This window comes from Carcharodon carcharias, chromosome 11 (assembly GCF_017639515.1).
Source record: "Carcharodon carcharias isolate sCarCar2 chromosome 11, sCarCar2.pri, whole genome shotgun sequence".
In the NCBI taxonomy this organism is placed as follows: Eukaryota; Metazoa; Chordata; class Chondrichthyes; order Lamniformes; family Lamnidae; genus Carcharodon; species Carcharodon carcharias.
This window is the reverse complement of record NC_054477.1, coordinates 148881571-148903146: the sequence shown is the minus strand read 5'-3', so window position 1 is coordinate 148903146 and position 21576 is coordinate 148881571.

The following is a 21576-nucleotide window of genomic DNA, read 5'->3' as shown; positions in this document are numbered from 1 at the left end:
TTTGAAGACAGGGCACTTTCATCTTTGCGCACCCTCTCTCTCTCTCTTACTTCAAAAGCTGCCTTTTCAGTGCTCAAGAGCCTCCAATTGGCCCTCTAACTTTGAGAGTCTGCTTGCCTCCCTTAATTGTATGAAAAGCCCAATCCATGGCCATTAATTGGTGAACTTGGGCAATATCACAGCCAGGTGAATGTTTTCCACATAGCACGGGCTTCATACCCCCATTTGACCATGATGTCAGGATCCCAAAGCCCAAGGGGAAAATCCTACCTATGTACCTGTCCAGTGCTTGGTAAAGTGTCAGACATAGATATTGGTGCTCTGATTGTGCACCGTGTTGACGTATGAATGTACTCATATTGTTTCTGTTGGCCAGAGCTCTGTCTTAGAAATGTACAAGATCATTGTGCATTTCCTTGGAATTTGTTTTCTGCAGTCACAGGGGGCAGTAGCACCTCTTTAGAGAAAACGAGTTCCTTGCTGTTTTCTGAAGGCCAGGGATTCTACTTGAGTGAGTCATAGTTGGTCAGGCTTTAGTCAGTGTAAGGTTTTGTACATTTTTTAAAAAAACAATAATTTTATGAAGTAGCCAGGATGATATATAATAAATAAATATATATCCCTTCATGTCTTCTGGGCATGACAAGTCGTAAACTAAATGTAGGTTTATTTAAAAATGTAGTACAGGGTTACTGAACAGACAGGTTTACTATAAAGATTCAACAGCTATTGTTAACATGAAAGTACAGCTGCAACTCCTTCACACCGCATGCTGCTAGCTAAACTGAAAGCTCCACTGAACAATGTCTCCTGGTCACATCATTTATATCCTGGTTGTAGTATAAGGGTCTGGCCCATATAGGGTTAATGCAGGATGCAAGAGAGCACATGATCCGCACAGCTTTGGACAGAACCATGTGCATAAGCAAGCATGGAGACAGCTCCAATTTGAGCCCTTTACTGTTTATATGTGCATAGCTTTTGTAGTTGATAAACCCATAGTTAACCAGCTTAAGACTACAAAGACTTCATTAAGACCTACCAAATGTGATGAGGCCACAGCTGGAGTACTGTGTGCAGTTCTGGTCACCACATTATAGGAAGGATGTGATTGCACTGGAGGGGGTGCAGAGGAGATTCACCAGGATGTTGCCTGGAATGAAACATTTATGTTATGAAGAGAGGTTGGATAGACTTGTGTTGTTTTCGTTGGAGCAGAGAAGGCTGAGGGGTGACCTGATCGAGGTATACAAGATTACGAGGGGCATGGACAGGGTGGATGGGGAGCAGCTGTTCCCCCTAGTTGAAGGGTCAGTCACAAGGGGACACAAGTTCAAGATGAGGGGCATGAGGTTTAGGGGGGATGTGAGGAAAAACCTTTTTACCCAGAGGGTGGTGACAGTCTGGAATGCACTGCCTGAGAGGGTGGTGGAGGTGGGTTGCCTCACATCCTTTAAAAAGTACCTGGATGAGCGCTTGGCACATCATAATATTCAAGGCTATGGGCCAAGTGCTGGTAAATGGGATTAGGTAGGTATGTCAGGTGTTTCTCATGTGTCGGTGCAGACTCGATGGACCAAAGGGCCTCTTCTGCACTGTGTGATTCTGTGATTCTGTGAAATGGTATCCAACACCCTACAACACTGGCTACTTACTCGTTAGCATATTCTGTCTTAAAGCGATATTAATCCCCAGGCAAATTTCTGTCATTTAGATGAAAGGGTCAGTCAATCTAAATCTATTTATATTGACCTTTGGATGAATATCCAAATTTTTGTTCAGTGAATAGCTTTGGAGCAGCACAGAACATTACAAGATTTCACTGCAAATTTTCTGCTTCATTACTGTGTTCTTCATTCACTAAGTGCTGTCCTCAGCTGAGTCACCCCATGAGAATATGGCTCTTCTATGAAATTGCTGAGGATTTCCGTACTGCATAAAGCTAATCTACCCTCTGTAGCACCAAAGCTGCTCTTATTTGGCTTAGGTAGTCGAACAGCTGGCTCAAACAACTGATAAGAGCCAGTCTCATACAGACGGCAGCAACCTGAATAGATATGATAAGGCCAGACATTGGGTACGCCCAGTAAAAACCCGAGAGACTAATTTCCCACTTGAATTAATATAAAAGAATCTTACATTCCAATCATTCTTCTGCTTTTTCTGAAAAGTTGCCTTCCGACACACACCAGCATTGCTCTTGTGTTACAGGTCAACTCAATGGCAACAAACCCATCATTCATTATAACACCAATTAAAGTACTTGTGGTCAGATAAATCCTCCACTTAAATAGCAAACAACTATTAGATAACCAGTGTAGAACCAAGCCTTCTCGCTTCCTTTTACCTGTCAAAATTTGATGTGAATGTACTTTCTAATGCTGTGCAGTGGAATTTTTAGGCTAATTTATTCAAATTATGCCCTTTCAAATGAAATGAGGCAGATAATCTAAGATGGGTCAATCTTTCTTTAAAAAACCCTTTTGTTCCAAATATTTGCCCATTTCCTACAGGAGTGGACAGCTTTCTGGTTTTTGGTTCCATGGGTACTGGCCACCCCTTAGTATTTCACCCAGGTTTGAGCCTTTAGAGTTAATGCTGGCATGTTAGTCAACTGTAAGGAGAGGCCAGGGATGCTACATCCTGTCCTCACCTGACATCCATACACCTGCACCTTTAGCTATTGTGACTAGGAGTGAGAACTCTAATTAGATTTTGTGGCATAGAATTTGGTCTCTATAGCACCCATTTTTTGGGCACTGCTGGGAGTACTAAGGCATCAATGTGGCAGACAGGAAGCATGCAGACATTTCGGCCAGAAGTGCGCCACCCACCATGTTGGTTAAGGATAATCAAGAGTCATCCTTTACCCATGCCAAAAGCAAACATTAAATTATTTACATATGGCCTAAGAGACCTCTTGTCTGTTTGAGACCTCTTCTTTAGGTTTTGTTTTCTCTGAGCCTCAGGCCTCATCATTCACATGGGCTATATTGTGTCTGCCCCCATAACCCCTTCCCCAAAATTGTTGTGACCCAATATCTTCTACCTCATTCTTAGCCCAGGGACAATGATCCTATTTTTAGCACCCTAGTAGTTATCCTGGATGACTCAGCACCTCAGCACACGCTAGGGTTCCCAACCCTCTGGCATTGGCTTGGAGCCTCCAAGGATAGTAGATAAATCTCCAGGACACTGCTTTGGGCAAACCTGGAACAAAAGCAGAGTGGCTTTGAAGAAATTGTGTGCTTTTATCAATTTCTTGAACATGGTAAATAAAGGTTGCTTGACTGATCGTCAAGTATCATCCAATCGGGTGACAAAGGGGGTAATTTTCACTCCAAAAAATGCGTGGGTTTGTTTCGTGTGGGAGGTTAAAAAAATTAAAAATCTGAAACAGACTCGAACCCTCCCAATTCCGGTTTTCATGGATGTGGGACAAGAAGCAGGCAATAAGTGCACTCGTTCGAGGCGGATTGATCATCAAAGCCTTTTAAGCAGGCAGTGTACCTCTATTTTAACAGCAGTTCTATCTTTAACCACAGTAAGGCAGGTTTTCCAGGCCTTGGGAAATCTGACAGGGAAAAGGAGATGAGAAGAGCTGTATTCGTAAGGTAAGTGTCTTTGCAGCACTCCTTGGGGGCTAGGAGGAGAACGAGGTTTTTTCCAGGCCCCATAGACTTGACTGTTAACCAAATCCTCTGCAATTTGTCTGCTTCACCCCTCATCCCTGGTCCAAAGAACCCCACCACCATTGTCTCTCCCAGAACATATCCTAACTGGCACGCCCCCATCCCACTATTTGTCTGTGATTGGACCCCACCAGACACTGTCTGATACAAACCCCCAGACCCCAACAAAGCACAATCTGCTCCCTATCCCCATGATCAGAAGCACCTCTCCCCACCTCAATCTCTCCTCACCTAGAAGCACTAGAACTCTGGCAGCCATCTCTGTGGTTGGGTGATCAATGCTGTAGTGTGGAAGAATTGGGGTGCAGTTGAAAGCAGTAGGTCTTTGAAATCTGCAGGAATACTTTCACCAGAGTTCACCACCATCGCAGAGGCCAAGGCATCAAATCCTTCACCGAACATAAAAGTCATTTTCAAACAATATCAATGTAGAACTTCAGTTGTGTTGATAGATTGGAGCAGTTGGGACTGTTTTCCTTGGAGGCGACAAGATTTGATAGAGGTATTCAAAATCAAGAAGGATCTTGACAGAGTATGTAGGGAGAAACTATTCCCACTGATGGAGGGATCGAGAATTAGAGGGCACAGACTTATGGTAATTGGCAAAGGAAGCAATGGAGACATGAGGAGAAACTTTTTCACGCAGTGAGTGGTGAACATTTGGTATGCACTGCCTGAGACCGTGGAGGAGGCAGGTTCAATTGAGGAATTCGAGAGGGAATTGAATCATTATCTGAAAAGGAAGAATGTGCAGGGTTACAGGGAGAAGGCTGAGGAATGGTACAAATGCATTGCTCATCCGGAAAGCTAGCACAGGCACGATGGGCTAAATGGCCTCCTTCTGCGCTGTAACTTTTCTGCGATTTTGTGAGAGAAAGCACATGCATTGCACATATAGTTTCTTTTGGAAATAACAAGTATTCCTTTGGTTTGCAAAAGATTAATTTAGTGAAACAAGTGTTTGGTAAAATATGATGGTATGCTGCCAAGACAACTTGGCTTGTACACACATTATCTGTAGATGAAACAAGTTTGACACACAGCCAACTGTTTTGCATTATCTAAAATGAGTAAGTTCTGCCAGCCAATCAGATAATAGGATTAAACAACACTTCTTGTCAAACCCAGTTGGCCTAAGGAGCAAGTGGGGATGTTTTTAAAGCTGAAATCTTATCTTAGAGGTCACCTGGTCAATGGAATAAAATGAGAGTCCCATATACCATCTTCCCCCTTCAGTACAAAGTCATGTCCTATTATTAAACACACGATACAAATGGTTACAATGAGTAAGCATAAATACAGTGACTCACCGTAACTGAAATCTTATAACTGTGACATTTGGGGATTTTCAAAGTCCTCAGTGATTGCTTCCTTCATCTTTTGATGATTCATTGTTGCTGAAATTGAACACATGTCAAGAGCAATTACTCCTGTTTTCTCATTTGCTGCTGGAATTGTTACCAATTCTCACAATAGAGACGTGGCTGAAAACTTTGAGTAAACTTTGTTTCCCAATCATTTTGGCCAAATGTTGGGGACCCAGATGCAATTGTTATTCCTGATGAGGGATTGAAAACTAAACTTCCAGTGAGTAAATGCACCACTTCATGTGATGCTGAACCAGAAGGTTGGATTACCCCTGAGTAATCGCTGGTTTGTGGTAAGTTAACTGATGCCTGTTCAGAGAGCACTGGAAGGGTCACTAGTGTGCTGGGGATATAGAGAGCCATGTAGGGACGGGGTGTCAGGCAGGGGTGTGGTGCTGGTCGGGGTAGCGAAAGCAGATGGGAAACTGTTGCCCCTCCCTGCTCCCCACTCTTTGCTAATGAGGCTCGGGAGATTTCCGTCTCGCCCTCAAACGTAACAGGAAGCCAGCTCGCTGGCAAGCGGGAATAGGAATTTGAGTGGTGGGTGGGCACTGACAGTCAGGTAATTCATTAATGTGGCGGGGGTGGGGAGGGACAAATATAGTCAGGAGAGCAGGAGCAAAAATATAGTCAGGAGAGGCCAAAAATTCCCCTGTGGCTCTTTTGGCTGTGAATCCACTTACTGGTGGGACTGACACGAAGGGACTACCTCAACTATTATTTAACATTGTATCAGGGTGCTAACTGCAGCAAAAGGTCTTGGTGGGGAGGGGGTGGTGGGGGAAATTGGGTGAGACCAGATATTGGTTGCTGCGCCGTGATGCATGATCATGCCCCACTCGTTCTGGCTGAGACAGGCAGCATGAAAACTTTGTGCTACCTGCTCATCAATATGATTGCAGCGTTCAGCCCCGTGCTCTCTCTCCTCCTGCTTCTCCCTGGCTGGTTAGATGATGAAACCCCCACTTCCATACAGGGCCCCTGTCACCTTCCTGATGCAGTGATGGACAGTGAACTGTGGAACGTTACAATGCCGACTGCTCTCTCCTGGAAGAATCTACTGGTGTAGAAATTTAGGATCACTGTGACCTTGAGTGCCACTGACAACACTGTCCTCACTCTGCTGTGTCACTGTAGATCAAAGCGTAAGAAGCGACACAGTTCAATCACCACCACCTTGTTGAATTGCAGGCACCTCAGACACTATTCCCAGAGGTGGAGGTATGAGAAGTACTCCCTCAAAACTCTAGGTGGGGTGGCCTTCTACTGAGAGCCCTCCCCCAACACCCTCATGTACTGCTTTCCTTCTCTACTGCCTGTGCTTCATTTCCAAGTCATGCTCAGCCCAAGAGGACCTGTAACTATAGCCCTGTATTACTGAAGCAGACTTTCTCCTGACAACTGCTCTGACCTCCTTGTCAAAATCCAGCACTGCTTCCTTGTAAATCCAAAAAGTCTGCAAAACCCCTTCAATGACACTTTACACGGTACTTTCACCAACTTTACACCAGCAAAAGAAAGTCTAGAGCACCTCACCTGAAACCTGCATGGTTCATGTTTTAAATAGCATTAGTGTCTAGTGGCTGCTGGGGGTGGGGTTGGGGGTGGGGGGGGAGGGGGAGGGGGAGGGGGTTCCATCGTGCACCTAGGGAAGCTGGATCTCTACAATTCAAAAGGGCAGATTGTGTGCTGGCTCGGAGTTTGAGGCTGTTGGACGTTGCAATCCGCCCCCTCTGCCTGCCTTTGCTGCCTGCACGGCACACCTGCACTCGAGACCCTGCGGCCTGGATGTGTTGCAGGGCCATACGGGAAGTGGCCGAAAGCATTCCAGGCCACATTCCTTGGCTTTTCTTTAGCATTGGCAGCGCCACAGAGCCCAATGTCACCTCCTCCAACTTCAACATAATCATACGATGGAGAGCCGCCTCAGAATAAATATATGTTCAAAATGGCGGCAGGCAGAATCACACAGGAAATGCAGCAATGAGTATTCTGCCATTACGTAACCACTCACCCACTTCATTCCCATCAGGGGGTCAGAGTTTTAATTGGGTCTCAGTATAGATAAGGGGGCAGTTTGAACCTAAGCCACCCATCGTAAAACTGATGAGAGCAGGTGCTAAGTTGGATTTACACCAGCCCAATTTTAGTCTCCATTGTATTGTGCGGACAGTAATATTGGGAGGGAGGGTAAACCGATGTTCCATCTGACCTTGTGGGTTTTCCATCCAGTAAGTTAGGTTAAGATTGCTCCCGAATAAGTAGAATAGAGTCAGCTGTAACGCCCCTGACTCCCTCCTCTATACATAGTTGAGTTGACTGCAGAAGTTCAAATTTTAAATGTTTCAGATGAAGCATGATTAGTTGAGAGAAGTTACAGAGGGATTTGAGTGTCTATTAAACATATTCCAGCATGAGCCATTGCTTTCTGAAGAGGAGAGAAGAAATTAGGCTGGAAATGAAAAGCTTAGGACCTGATTTTCCAAAATCTCAGGGACGCGTGTGATTTTGTCATTCTTTCAAAAACCTACCTGTGAAAGATCAGTAAGAGTTAATCTTGAGGTTTTGAGACTCAGCCACTTTACACCTATTCCCCCATTTTCCTCTATTAATGAAGACATTGTGATGCACAACCTGTCATGTGGAAAACATTTTGCAACTATTAATAGCATCTGACCTCCTCACGGTCACTAACAGAAATGTCCCAAGCTGCTAGTAAATGTGTTTCAGAGAATCGAGATCTGCATCTTTATAAAGTTTACTTGTGGTTTTGATGACTATGACTGCACCTAATACCGGTAACTGTGGCGATTAGAAATTCTTGAGCTTTCTGTGGTCTAACATGTCAAGTTTCAGGTTATTATTTTTTAAATGATTTATCTGTGCTTAGAATGGTAGAATACTTAAATTGCAACCAGAATGCTCTGACTTTGAGTACAATGGGTGCTTATTACTCAGGTTCAGTAGGATACTTTATTAATTTAATATAGGCTGCTTGATGGTGCTTCATATTGCAATGAGCTGAACTATCTTGGGGAAGGCAAACTGGCAAAAGGTGATTCATCCACTGATAGTCATGGAGTGCCATTGTTGACACAGATGTACCCCAAAGTATTTGCCCTGCTAACTTACTGTATTCGATAGGAAAATTATGACACCCATGAGGGTGATAAAAGTAAGTGATGATAACAAATTGGAGGTGGGAGTGTAGTTTTCATTTGTGTAAGTTGCCACTGTCTGTAAAAGGTGAGAAAGCAGAATAATGTTAAGGACAGAGACAGCTTACAGAACCCAGCAGAAATATTATGTGAAGAGTCCATCACCGGACATTGCTTCTGTTTTGTTTGATCTAATCTCTACATCCAGTTCTTCTATTTCCTGCTCTCTCCCTTAAAATCCTTTAATCCCATTTGATGTTCCTTGACTAAGCCAGAAGATTCTGCGCAGAAAAATAGAAACTCCAGGTTGCGCAACTAAGCTGTATGGCATAGTATACCTTCACCCAAAATGTTCACATTTCCCCAGGTAGGGAACCATCCCACCTCTGCTCAGTCAGCTCTGAAGCAGTCGCTATGTGAAAGGCCAGGTGTAGCACATCAATACATTAAAATGTCTTAACACCATTCAGTTTCCAATTTGTATCATGCCTTACTGTGCCCTGGCAATACACAAGTACGAATCATTCACTTGTAAAAGGAATGAGAGTTAACTTTCTGTTAAATTCAGAAAACTTAGCAACTTAGAAGGGGCAAGGTCACCTTATAAATCTGTATTTTCAACCTTGCCAGATTGTTGATTGTGATGCTGATAAGAGTTAAACAGAGTAATTTTAAACAGACTTGCTGGGTGGAAAACCTACAGGATTGGGAGGAACGTTAGTTTGGCACCACACCCACTATAATTCTCCACTGACTAAAATCGGGTGGGGTGTAAAAACCTTTGCAGAACTTGATCTTGTCAGTTTCCTGATGGGCAAGTTAAGTTAAAATTACCCACAAAGATTTAGGTGAAGTTTTAGATACCTCCTCCCTTCAATTCCTCTCACTGCTGTTATGCCCACTCTTGATCCAAATCTGTTCACTCAAGCCGGTTCGCTCTTTCTACTGCCCCTGTTCTTTTGCATGGGCTACCTCTTTGCTGCCATTCTCCATTATATTGCTCCATTTTTTCAACTACTGATCAATGTCTTTCTCAACCTGAATGTCTCACAGCCATCTTTTCCTCCTTGACCTGTCTCTCTCACTTCTGCTTCTGCTTTAGTTGTGTTGGCATCACAGACTAATATCTGTATTCCACTAACATTTATATGTGTCTAGCTAAACTAGACACAACCTGCTGAGATGGTAGTTCTGATAATGAAAACATATAAATGGAAATAATCTAAAGATGGGTCTTGAAGATTTCAAGTGATAGGGCTATGGGAAATGGATGGCTTTTAAAAATATTTTTGGGGAATATTGTGTTATTCTGTGAAAAGCCTGTGTGTTTGTGTATGTGTGTCTGTGTGTGTGATTTAATTAAGAAAGGCAGAGATTAATAGAAGACAGGTTGTCCAGGGGGTTTAAAACATGAAAAGGATAGCAGTGTTAGGTTTGAGGTACAAGTAATTGGTTCTAACAGTAAATAGATCTAACATTTGCGTTTTTCGATAAGTGGAGTTTGTTTGAATATCAAAGGGGAGTCAGAAGTATGAATAAACATGTTTGCAACTTGCAGGATTTCCATAGGTAAATAGAAGGGGGTTATTATACTTTATTGACCCAAAAGCAAAGACAAGATGGAAACATGAAAGATCTTATATTTGGAAGGATTTGAGCTTCAAATAGGTGTGATAACCATGGGACCTGAGATGGAAGGGAAACTAAAGCTATTTTAGAGTTACTGTGGAGAACTTAGGTTGGCTGTAGCTGTTTGAGCTGTTGGCTATAGAGCTGGAGGTGTGAAATGCAATAGCTAGAGCTATAGCTGGAGCTGTGGCTGAGAGAGAAGTTTGAATCAACCATCCAGTCAAGCCAGAAAAGTCTTGGACTGCAAAAAGCAATTTTTTTCTGAAATTTGGACTTTCACAGCAGAGGGGAAGAGAGTTACAAGTCATGCGGTATGCCTTTATTGGAGCTATGGCAGTTTGCCTTAGGTAATATTATTATTTTATTTTATAATTAAACATCCATAATAGAGTGTTGCCTGGAAGGGTTTACTTGTGGGTCTGTCCAAGTAGACAGTGTTTTTGGGTGAATGTTTAGTAAGACTAAGTTTAACTGTGTATCTGTAATCTTGTGTGTTTAAATATTATTTTATTCTTGTTAATAAACCTTCACTTTTAATTTTTAAAATCCCAAAAGTTGACTTCTTACTGCTGAGATCAGGACATACTCTTCTTGTTTTCAGAATACGAAATGGAGGGTAAGCCAAGTTTCCCTCTGGGATTTGGTTTGCGCAGTAATTAACATCGGCTGTGGTCATAATACGGGGCTGTGACCATTTTCTCTGGCAGCTTGTTCCATTGTGGGATTGTCCTTGGGAAGAAAGATTGTAGACACACTGTCTTGGAAACAAATGGTCTTTGTGATTTGTGTAGATGACTACCTCATGTTTTGCCATTGCCGGAGGACACCAGGTACTTGTTTCTGTTAATTTCCACCAGTCCATTCCAGTCTATTTTATAGAACATGGTCAGTCTATTTTTTTCCTTCCTTTGCTTTAGTGATTCCCATTCTGAATTTTTGATCAAGCATGTGACACTGGTATATTTCCTGGACTGAATCATGCAGAATCGTGCAGCTTGTCTTTGGATAGCTTCAATCTTATTTATATTTCTTGCCATATAAACGTCCCACACACAACTTGCATACTCTAGGATTGGATGAACAAATATTTGGTAAGATATAACTCCGATATTTTTGTTATCCCCCTAGTTCCATAGTAGGGGATATTACTTGCCCTGTTAGAAAAATTGGTCATGAACTGACTTACTTTAAGAAAGACTGCTCTGCTGTGATATTACACTGCGGGCAGCCATAACAAGCTCAGCATGGATCTTCAGTCCCTCAGGTGGAAGGGAGTCCTGCTCTCAAGAGCTGCCGGACAATCTGAATTCAGTAGTGGGCACTGCTGAGGCTGCAAGCAATCCTTCCAAAGAATACAGCATGGATTCCGGACTCAAGTATGTCCGGAATTTTTGGGCGGGGAGGGATCGGGCACCTTAGGGAAGGATGGGAGGTGTGTAGGGGTCAGGTTTTGGAGGCCAGGGGGAGAAAGGCACAAAGGTACCATCTTGAGGGGGGTGCTTCCAATGTGAACAAGACAACCCCTCAAAGGAGATACCTCCTTTCTTTCCCATTTTTTCACCACAGTTTGTGCAAAAGCACCTTTCCCCTCTCATCTGACTTCCACCGCCAACTGTATATTGGGAACAGAGGCAGAATTAGGCCTTTAATTTCCCTTTAATTGGGCAGCTAAGGACCTCAATAGGCTTAAGGGTGGGCGGGTTAGTGGCCATCTTACCCAGCCACTATATCATGGGCTACTGGTTGGGGGGTGGGTGGGGAGGCAATGGGCTATCCACCTGCCATATCTTGCATGCCCCTCCACCAAAAGCACACCCAATGACAGGCCATAAAATTCACCCACTTAAGTGGACAAGGTCCTAAAAAGCTAATGGAACACCAGGTTTTATGGCAAGAGATTAGAATGTAAAAGTTGAGATGTAACTGTGAATCGATATAAAACTTTAGTCAGAATACAGTTGGTATATTAAATGCAGTTTTGGGTTCCCAGCTAATTGGAAGGATGCTCATGTAACACAAGAAGTGTTACACAGATTCACCAGATTGCTGTATGGTATGAGGTAACACAAATATCAAAGAAGCACTTGTAAAACTGAGACTGTATTTGTTAGAAGGAAATTACGGGGATGTATGGTTAGGAGTGTTTAAAATTATGAAGAGATAGGATAAATAAAAGTAGACCGTTCCCAGTAGTTGAAGAATCTAAAATGAGAGGACATAAAAATAAGATGAAACCTAACAACCTTAAGAGATTGAGCAGGAGAAACTCTTTTACGCAGTGGTTTGTGAGGCTGTAGAAAAAAAATCAGTGATTGAAGCAGAAATCATGTAAACTTTTAAGAACTGATTTGATAGGTGATTGAAGGACGGGGGAGAATTGGATAAGGGAACATAGGATTGAAACTAAGGCTGGTAAAGAACACATAAACACAAACATGGTCTGGTTGAATGTAATGTCCCATTTCCATTTGTATTTTCTGTGTAATCCTAGTTAAGATGAGGACCGTCAACAAAGAGTATTGTGTCAAGGACTGAATGCAGAGATTGTTATGGTGAGGCATTTGTGTAATAAATAATGGTCACAGCCTGAATAAATAAAGCTGGCTTCTTTTCGATTAATCACTTGCTATAAAACTGTGTGTGCATTGCATTGATGTGAAAATTACACCCACTAGCTTTCAGGTTAGAGAAACTGACAAGCAGTAAATGTAGTTATTAATTAAAGCACATAATTAAGTTGATGAAGACACTTTCATTTTTTTTATCCCTCTTTTAAAACATCCTTCTGCCTTGTGGTCCCGAATACACCACATCATTTTTTAATCTGAATCCCACGGCTGGGATTTCCCCATTCCACCGACCACCGCACCCTCCCCCCCCTCCCCCGGAGACAACAGACCTGTGGCTGGTCCACATAATCTGTGATAAAAATGGACAGTAAAGGACAATTATAAGCACTTCTTACATTTTCTGCCTTCTCATTAAATATTATCTTGGCCTGGCCCTGTACCATTTGGGTCTACCTGCACCATGTGGGCTGCACCTTCTCAAGGGCAATTAGGGACGGGCAATAACTGCTGGCCTAGCCAGTGATGCCCACATCCCATGAAAGCATTAAAAAAAAATGAACAGTTGCTGGCCTGATTCCAGAGCCCTATTGCCTGTAGTTACAATGACCCCAGTATTTATGGGGAAGAAGTAAAGGAGCGTGCTTTCAAGAGGAGAAGGGGAAACATGGAAAACCTGGTGGCATAGAAGTCCTGCCAAATTTAACAATGGATCTCGTTATCATTTTCCTACTCAAGTTTCCCACCTAGCACACAGTCAGTGGGGAGTGGGGAAACACGACTGCTCCCCTTGACCCACAAAGAGTGGTGTTAAACAAAAACACTTAACTGCTGGATCCAACTGCAACTGCCTCATTTTAGCTGCCGGGAATCCTGTGCAGGAGACGGTAAATTCAAATTGTTGCCAAAGTATTAGGAACGGAGTCTATTTTGAATTGTGTAACTATATGGTTTTGAATCATACACAGAGTGGGTTAGTAGGATTGCCTCGGGGTATGCCCCCCGGTTACATTGGAAACAGCCCCCTTTGTGGTATGATTGGGCTCAGATTTTGCAAATTTGTCAATTTAACACACCCCACCTCCAACCCAGTCAAACCCGTCATGGGGTGGAGGTGGTTGAAATTGCTCCCTGTTTGTCAAAGCATTCTGCCCCCGGGCTGACAACACAGAACTTTGTCCAAAATTTGTTCTGTTACAAGACACAAGTTGGACTTACAGAAAATTGTTCATATTAAATATAGATAACCATTATCACTGCATTATCTGTTTACAATGGACAGCACTTGTGGTTTTCTCCTTGTTTATAGAGCACACAGCTTGGGTACTTTTGTTTCAATTCAAAACCATTTCATAATACAAAAACATTACCGGTCCCTTGTGGCGTTATTCAAATCATAAACATTCATGCAGGCAACAGCTGTAAGCCTTTCTGCAAAATAGAAATGTGTCTGGAATGATCTCAGAACAATAACATTGTAGAAAATCCCTGACTGAAAGATCACAGCTGAGCAAAGGTAGATGCAAAGATGAAAACAAAAAAAAACAAAAAAAAACAAAAAAACCAAAAAAAAACAAAAAAAAACTGCGGATGCTGGAAATCCAAAACAAAAACAGAATTACCTGGAAAAACTCAGCAGGTCTGGCAGCATCGGCGGAGAAGAAAAGAGTTGATGTTTCGAGTCCTCACGACCCTTCGACAGAACTTAAGTTCGAGTCCAAGAAAGAGTTGAAATATAAGCTGGTTATTTCAACTCTTTTTTGGACTCGAATTCAAGTTCTGTCGAAGGGTCATGAGGACTCGAAACGTCAACTCTTTTCTTCTCAGCCGATGCTGCCAGACCTGCTGAGTTTTTCCAGATGCAAAGATGAGTTGGGTGTGTATTTGGGCAGCTTGGAGACTGAGATCTAACCATCTCTGTCTTGTGTAGCATCCACGCCTCTGACGAAACTTTTCCCAAAGAGAGCGACAGACATGTGCACCCTGATAATACAAAGGCAATATGATTTTGAGTTACACAGTTTTTTGATAGTACTCACTGGACAAAATATTCAATTATTCTTATCCACAAGGACATGCTGAATTTCCAGCCCTTACCTTGCCTGTCAGGAAACTGATGAGATTGATGACAGGGCTGGTTTTCCATCCTGCCTGATTTTACTCTCTACTGAAGTCAATATTGGGTGGGGAGTAACACTGACATTCTCCCCGATCTTGCTGGTTTTCCTGCCAACAGGTTACGCTTAAATTATCTCCTTAGAATTGATTTCACATCATGAAACTGAGCAGACGGCGATTAAGATGGAGCAGAAGACTCACCCACTCCATTCCCATTTCAATTTGGCAGACACTTTTAAATTTGCAGACAGCAAGGACCATTGCTTTCAATATGTAAATTGGGCTCCAATTACATTGTTGAGGCCCTGACTGTTATGGATCCTGGAGCCAAGGAGCAATGATGGCTTCACTGCCTGGCGGAAGATGACATGAACTTCACCAAGGTCAGAAGAGGCCCAGTGAGGGGAATTTTTCAATTGGTATTTGGTGACTGGAATTTTCCGGGATTATTGGCAAAAGCTGGGAGGAGAGAAGGATGGCAAAAGGGCATGGAAATGTGTCAAAGGGGGGTGCCCAAGGTCCTCCTGCCACCATGCTGTTTTGCCAGTGTGGAAAAGGTGGCAGATTGACTGTCCACTGGGAGCCCAATTTACCCACTTAAGCAGCCAATTAAAAGCCACTGCTGACCTTCATAAGAAATCTTCCCGTGATGGGAGGGCTTGCCACCATGTGGGGAGACCATCAGGTAAGCTCTGGCAACCTTCCAGCAGGCTCTGACGTGACAGGGTGGGGCTCCCTTTCGAGCACACTGGCCAAGAAAGGGGTGCCCAGGCAGCAATGGCACCACCTGCTCACAATAACCAGCCCCCACCCCCCCACCCACCCCCCGCCCCCAATGACATACAGGGCCTGCCTGGCCCCAGCATCCCCAAACCCCACTTGCCTGACGTTGAGATTTTTAATGAGTTTTTTTTCACTTTCAATTGAAATTTTACAGAATGATATAAACTATTGTGACACACACACGCACACACACATACACACACACACACACACAGAATGAAAATAAATTAAATATCATGAACTTTTAAAAACATGTAATTTAAAACATTGTGATTTTTTAAAATCATAATTCCACAAATATAAAATTAGCTTTTCAAGGCCAGTGAGACAGTTCAGCAACAATTTTTAACTTAGTGCATCATTAAAACCCCAGTTATACCTCATTTAACAAGGTGTGACTTTTGCTAAGGTTTTAACAGTGAGACTATTAGCGCCAAAGTGGAAGTTTACACCAGTTCAGTGATAGTGGACTGGATGGTGGTGGGGCGGATTGCAACAGCACCCCCTATTAGGAAGCATAAAATCACCCACAATGACTGGATTTCTGTAAATAACTGCATACGTGCGGACTTCAAAGGTTGCTGTCAGTTTCAAAGGAGTAATGATGGCAAACGCTGACAGTTTCCCTGTTATTATGATTGAAAATTCCAGACTGTTACTTCCTATCTTTAAAAGCGTAAAGGAAAACTAATGGTCTGGAATGGAACACCATAATATCAACAAAGAGGTATTTCATTCAAAATGTTTGCTCCCAAAGTAGAAAGCACTGGATTAAGGGGTTGCTGTTGGCACATTTATATTGAAGAAGAGTTTCTATTGGAAGACTACTGGTACTCTGCATGTTTATATTGCAGGATAAGTTCAGAGTACCATGGCAACGCTGGAACAACTGACTGTGCAAAGAAATAGCATAAATACAACTCACGAGTGGTATTTGCATATTTCTGTTCCTGGTTACTGATCTTCTTTAAGAACCCAACCCACAGGTATCCATGGGATAGCTGGTCTGCTGCTGTGGGAACCATTTATGTTTACCTTTGCTGGTCTGAATTAGAAATTGTGCCAACACCTGTTTCAATAATTACACTGATTCCTATTGGATAAATCTGGCCTGATTTGCTAATATTGGGAAACTCCATATGAGTGTTCACTCCAAAGTCTCATAAATGACTTTGCCAATCCTTTTCTGATGTTGTGGAAAGCCTGCATAACCCAATAATATGGAGATCAAATTGCTAGCTTCAATATGTGGGCTTGAGTAGCCAAACTCAAAATAGTGGATTCCCCCTTTGCAAGATATCGTTGGGGCCATTCAGCTCTGCCAATTACATTTTTGGTCAAAGACAGTGGACACCCTATAATCAGAAAGATTGCACTTCCTCTGCTATCAAGAGTATGACCTCTGTCAGTGCTCCTGCCATCAGCAGCTTTGTGCAAACCTGTAATTATAAAGGTGCATTCCTGATGTGGACTTTGGTGCCTCCTTGGGCACTAGCACTACAGTGATGGTATGGTGCCCTCTGTCTGTGTTGTATTAGTAATGGAAGGTGTCGAGGTATTAGCATCTGGATAGGTGAATGTGGAAGATCAATGGGCTTGTCTTGCCCATGAACCCTATTTCTTGCTCCCTTTATTTCATTCTCACTAAACCGCTGATCACCAATTTTCCCTTCCTTACAACCATCTTAGTTAACATTGTAAATGCTTCACTGTCCTTAGGTACTGATTTTTCCCTTTCAAAACTCCTATCATCTCCATCCTCTTAAACACCCTCTGTTAAACTCCACCATGGGCTGCACTCAAGCTCCGAAGATTGTGACCTTCCTTTCCTCTCTTGATCACTGCGGCCCTCCTTCTCTTGATCATGGCCACTTTTCCCTCTCCTGGTCATGGCCCCTCTGCCTTTCCCGATAGCCACCTCCTCTCTCTCCAGATTGTGACAACCTCTGCCTCTCCCAATCATTTGCCACCTTCCCATAAGCAGGCGCCACCCCCCGCCCCTTTACCGCTCATGATCCCTTATCCCAGTCACCCATCTCACATATTAATTTACCCCAACAACCAAATTTCTAGACCATCATGCTCAATTGTCAACTGAAAACATTAACAGTTCCTGCTGACAATAATCTTTTGCAGCAGAACATTCTATATGCATAAAACACTCTGACCCACATTTTCACTGCAGCAGAGAGTCTCTCCACTGTGGCATAAATAGCGGAAGTTGTTGAAAATCCAAAGTCCTACTCCTGCACACGGCAATTCCCATTTTCACAGGGGCGGGAATGGGTGTGGGCTGTGTTTTGCATGAGTGTTCTATGAAGGCAGCTGGCCATTTAAATCATTAGCTGTGTAAAGCAAATATCATTTTTTCCAATATTATTGTGGGATACTGTGAAGCAGGCTTGTGGGGGCTGTGTGCATGTTTGTGTGTGTGCGTTTGTGTTTGTGTGTGTGTGTGTGTGTGTGTGTGTGTGTGTGTGTGACTAATTTAATTAAATGGAAGACAGTCAGACTGCAAGGTTTAAATCATCAAAGGGTTAGGTGTAAAAGAAGTGGAGATGGACCATCTAAGATGGGATACAAGTAAATACATCATGAATAGGAATTTGCATTAGGAGATAAATGAGGAGTTGAATTTTTAGCTGTTGAATTTCAAAGAGAAATAACAGGAAGTTTTACAACTGTCAAAGATCATAACTGAATAAAGCAAAGTATTAAGTTCATCCTTCCCAAAAGTATTGGCCATAAAGACAACATGAAAGATTTTTATATTCTTGGAAAAGTTACTCCCAAAGAAAATGAAGAACAATGGGTTTAAAGATGAAAGGGAAAAGCATATTTAAGGAAGGATTGAAAGTTGTAAGGGTGGTGTTGCCATGTGATATCTTGAAGAGTGCGAGGACAGACATGTGCAATAAGTAGCCTCTAGCCACCCCATGAAAGTGTTTGTTCCAGAAAGCAACATTTTGATACAAACCTTGTATTTCCATTGTTGAGGGAGAGAGAGAGAGAGAAGCCCTTGTGAAATACCTCCCTGTGGCAACAGTGGGTGCCTTGCAGTAATATTACTGGATTTTTTATAGATTAAGAATCGATAGGGAATGTTGCCTGGAAAAGGGTGTTTATTTGTGAGTCCAGCTAAGCAGAACTTTTTTGGGAAATGCTGTAAGACTAAATTTAACTGTGTAACTGTAATCTTGTGTGTTTAAGTTTTCTTTTCTTTTGTTAATAAATATTTTAATTTAATATTTAAAATCCCCAAAAGTGAAAGTGGACTTCAGTACACAAACCTTCTCATGATAAAAATATAAGCTGCAAATCATTGTGCTATCTTAACCAAGTTTCCCTTTGAGATTGGGTCAGACCAACACTTACCATCTTCCAAATCATAGCAGCTGCCTCCACTGAACTGGGATTTTGGTAGACTTGGAGAGTGAAACCCAAAGTGTGCAGATTAGACCTAGTAAGAGCAGGTCCGAACATTATGGATTTGTTTGGATAGTCACAGTACCCACTTGAACCTGGCCCCAGGATACTTTTCAGGGAGGTTAGGTTCCCTTTGCTGGAGGTGCCCTTGGAATTGTTAAAATTAGGCATAAATGTGTGTAAAAAGTGCATAAACTCATTACTGTCAAGCTCCTTGAAACTGTCAGCAGACTTGTCAAAGTCAGCTGTCAAAACTGTCAGAAGAACCCGTCAAAGGGACCTGTCAAAAGTGTCACAAGGACTTGTCAAAAGTACCTGTCAACGGGACCTGTCAAAACTGTAAAATGTTCCTGTCAAAGGTTGCTGTCAAGGCATTTAAAGGTCCTGCCCTTTAAATCTTTGAAAAAAAGATGCCTGGAGTATTAACAAAAAATGTCTTCTATTTCACTCTTTCTATTTATATGAGTCTGAGATCTTCCATTGCTGGATTTATGCTGCATAACTGTTTTCACAACCATCTATTATCACAGTAGGGTACCTGCCATTTCATAGGTTGATTGACAACTATGGGTGGCTATCGACTCTTTGATGTGGAACTTCGAAATCCAATGCTTGTTACTTGTAGGAATTGTGCACTTGAATAAATCCTTAGCTGGAGGAATGTAAATGTACTAAATGGATTTTATGAATGACAGTGTTTTTTCAATATAGTGAAGTCTGCAATAGACACTTAAGCTGGAATTTTCCAGCTCCTTACACTGGCAGGATCTTCTGGTTCCACCAATGTGAATGAGATTTCAATGGTTAATCGACCCTACTGTGGGGAAACCCACTGCGGGTGGTGAAAGGGGCGGGGAGGCGGTGGTGGGGGTGTGGGGGAGGGCGCTGGAAAAATCCAGCCTTAGAACTTTATTTTATATAGCTTTATTTTGTCTCATCTCTTCATGGCTCCTGAGGTCTGCACATTGTGGATACTAGGTGAGTTGGTATGGAATGTGTGAGGGCAAAGAGTGGTAGGTGGAGGCAGGGATTGGCATAAGTTGGCACTAAATTGACATAAGGGCCATAGAGGGCCATGGTGGTTGGATGGAGGGGCATAGGTTGGCATGGAGGGTATGAGAGGTCATAGGGGTGGGTGGAGGGGCATGAGGCAGCATGGAAAGTGTGAGGGGTTATGGGGGTAGCTGGGGGCATGTCATGGCATGGGTTGACATGGATGGGGAATGGTGAGTGTGTGGGTGTTGAGGGATGTGAGAGGTGAGGGCTGGACAGATGTTTCATGTTTTATTCTTTATTTTTAAACTTTGGACCAGATCCCCGAGCCAGGTCTTCCGCCCAGTTCACCCCAGCAACCTCCTCAGTTCTTTCCAGGTCTCCCACCCGACCACTAATTCACCTGCACCACCACCTGCACACCCCCCACCCCCAACTCACCCAGCCCTGGACCGAAAATCCAACATCTGGGCAGCCACTTTTAGAGGTTGGGTTCACGGAGCTGGGAATTTTCCTGTCTCCGCGCACCCAAGCCAGGAGCGAAAATCTGGGCCTCTGACTCATTACTGCATCTGTTCAGCATCTCACAGCAACCGAAAGGCAGGCATTATGATTGTGTGACCTGAAGATATGTTGACATAACTACGTAAACTTTAGTTTTTAAGAAGCTGCATGAGAGAGGAGGGTGATTCAGTATTATTGAAACAAAACCACAGAAGTTTCATCCAAATATTTATCTTGTTTCTTCCATTTTTGCACCTGCTATGCATTTCCATGATTTGTTTTAATAGAGCAGAGGAAAAATTGCTGTTAATAGTAATAGCAGAGGAACGTTTGACATGCACTCAAGATATTTCACTGTCCTCCATTTTAACAGAGTCTAAAATAAATACAATACAAACAAAATAAAAGACAGCAGAAATCCATTCAAATGATGAGCAGCTCTCTCTCATGACCAATGAGAGTGGAATAGAGAAATAGCTTGTGGTGAAACATAAACTATTGCACAAAAAAGATATGTTGATATAGGAGGAACGTGGTTGGGGAGGGGCGGGACAATATTTTGTACCATCAGCTTGTCCTGAAAAACTGTAAACTCAAAACTAGAGGATGTCAATCTGTCATACTCCTAACTGAATGACTATAACAGGAAGTGCATGAATAAGGGTATAAGAACAGAACAGGTCTAGAGGCATTAACTTACTGGGACAGAAGATTTATCTAGAATGGTGCAGATATAAATATTTTACTATATTTATAGTTTAACTAGTTAAACTATTTGCTGTAACTACAAGTAATTGATGAGTGATATTTTTAAACTTGAAATGTAACTAGTTAAATAAAACACAATAAGGATAGCAGTGCAGCTGATGTGTTGCAGCTGTAGCATGTGGGAGCTGGTAAACAACTATGTGCTCCACTTTGCATTAAGTGTCTGCAGCTCGGCTCAGAGTTGGTGAACTGGAGTCCAAGTTTCAGATAGAGTGAAGCATAAGGGAGGGGTAAGGTTACCTCGACACTTTGTCGCTGGAGGTAGTCACACCCCTTAGGTTAGGTACTTCAGATTTGGTCCATGGCTAGGGACAGAAGAGTCTGACTGAAAATGAGGAAGGTGTGGGGATCCAGAAGGTAGCAATGGCAGAGCCCCAACCCTTGCACTTGAACAACAGATTTTATGTCATTGCAGCTTGTGTGGAAGAGAGCAGGGACTGGCAGGAGGATGAGCCACTGGCTACGGAGCCTTTGCGCAGGAAGCCAATCAAGTGGGGGGAGCAAAAAGGAATGTAATTGTAGTTGTGGAGCAGTCTAATTGGGGGATCGATAATGTTCTCTGCAGTGAGAG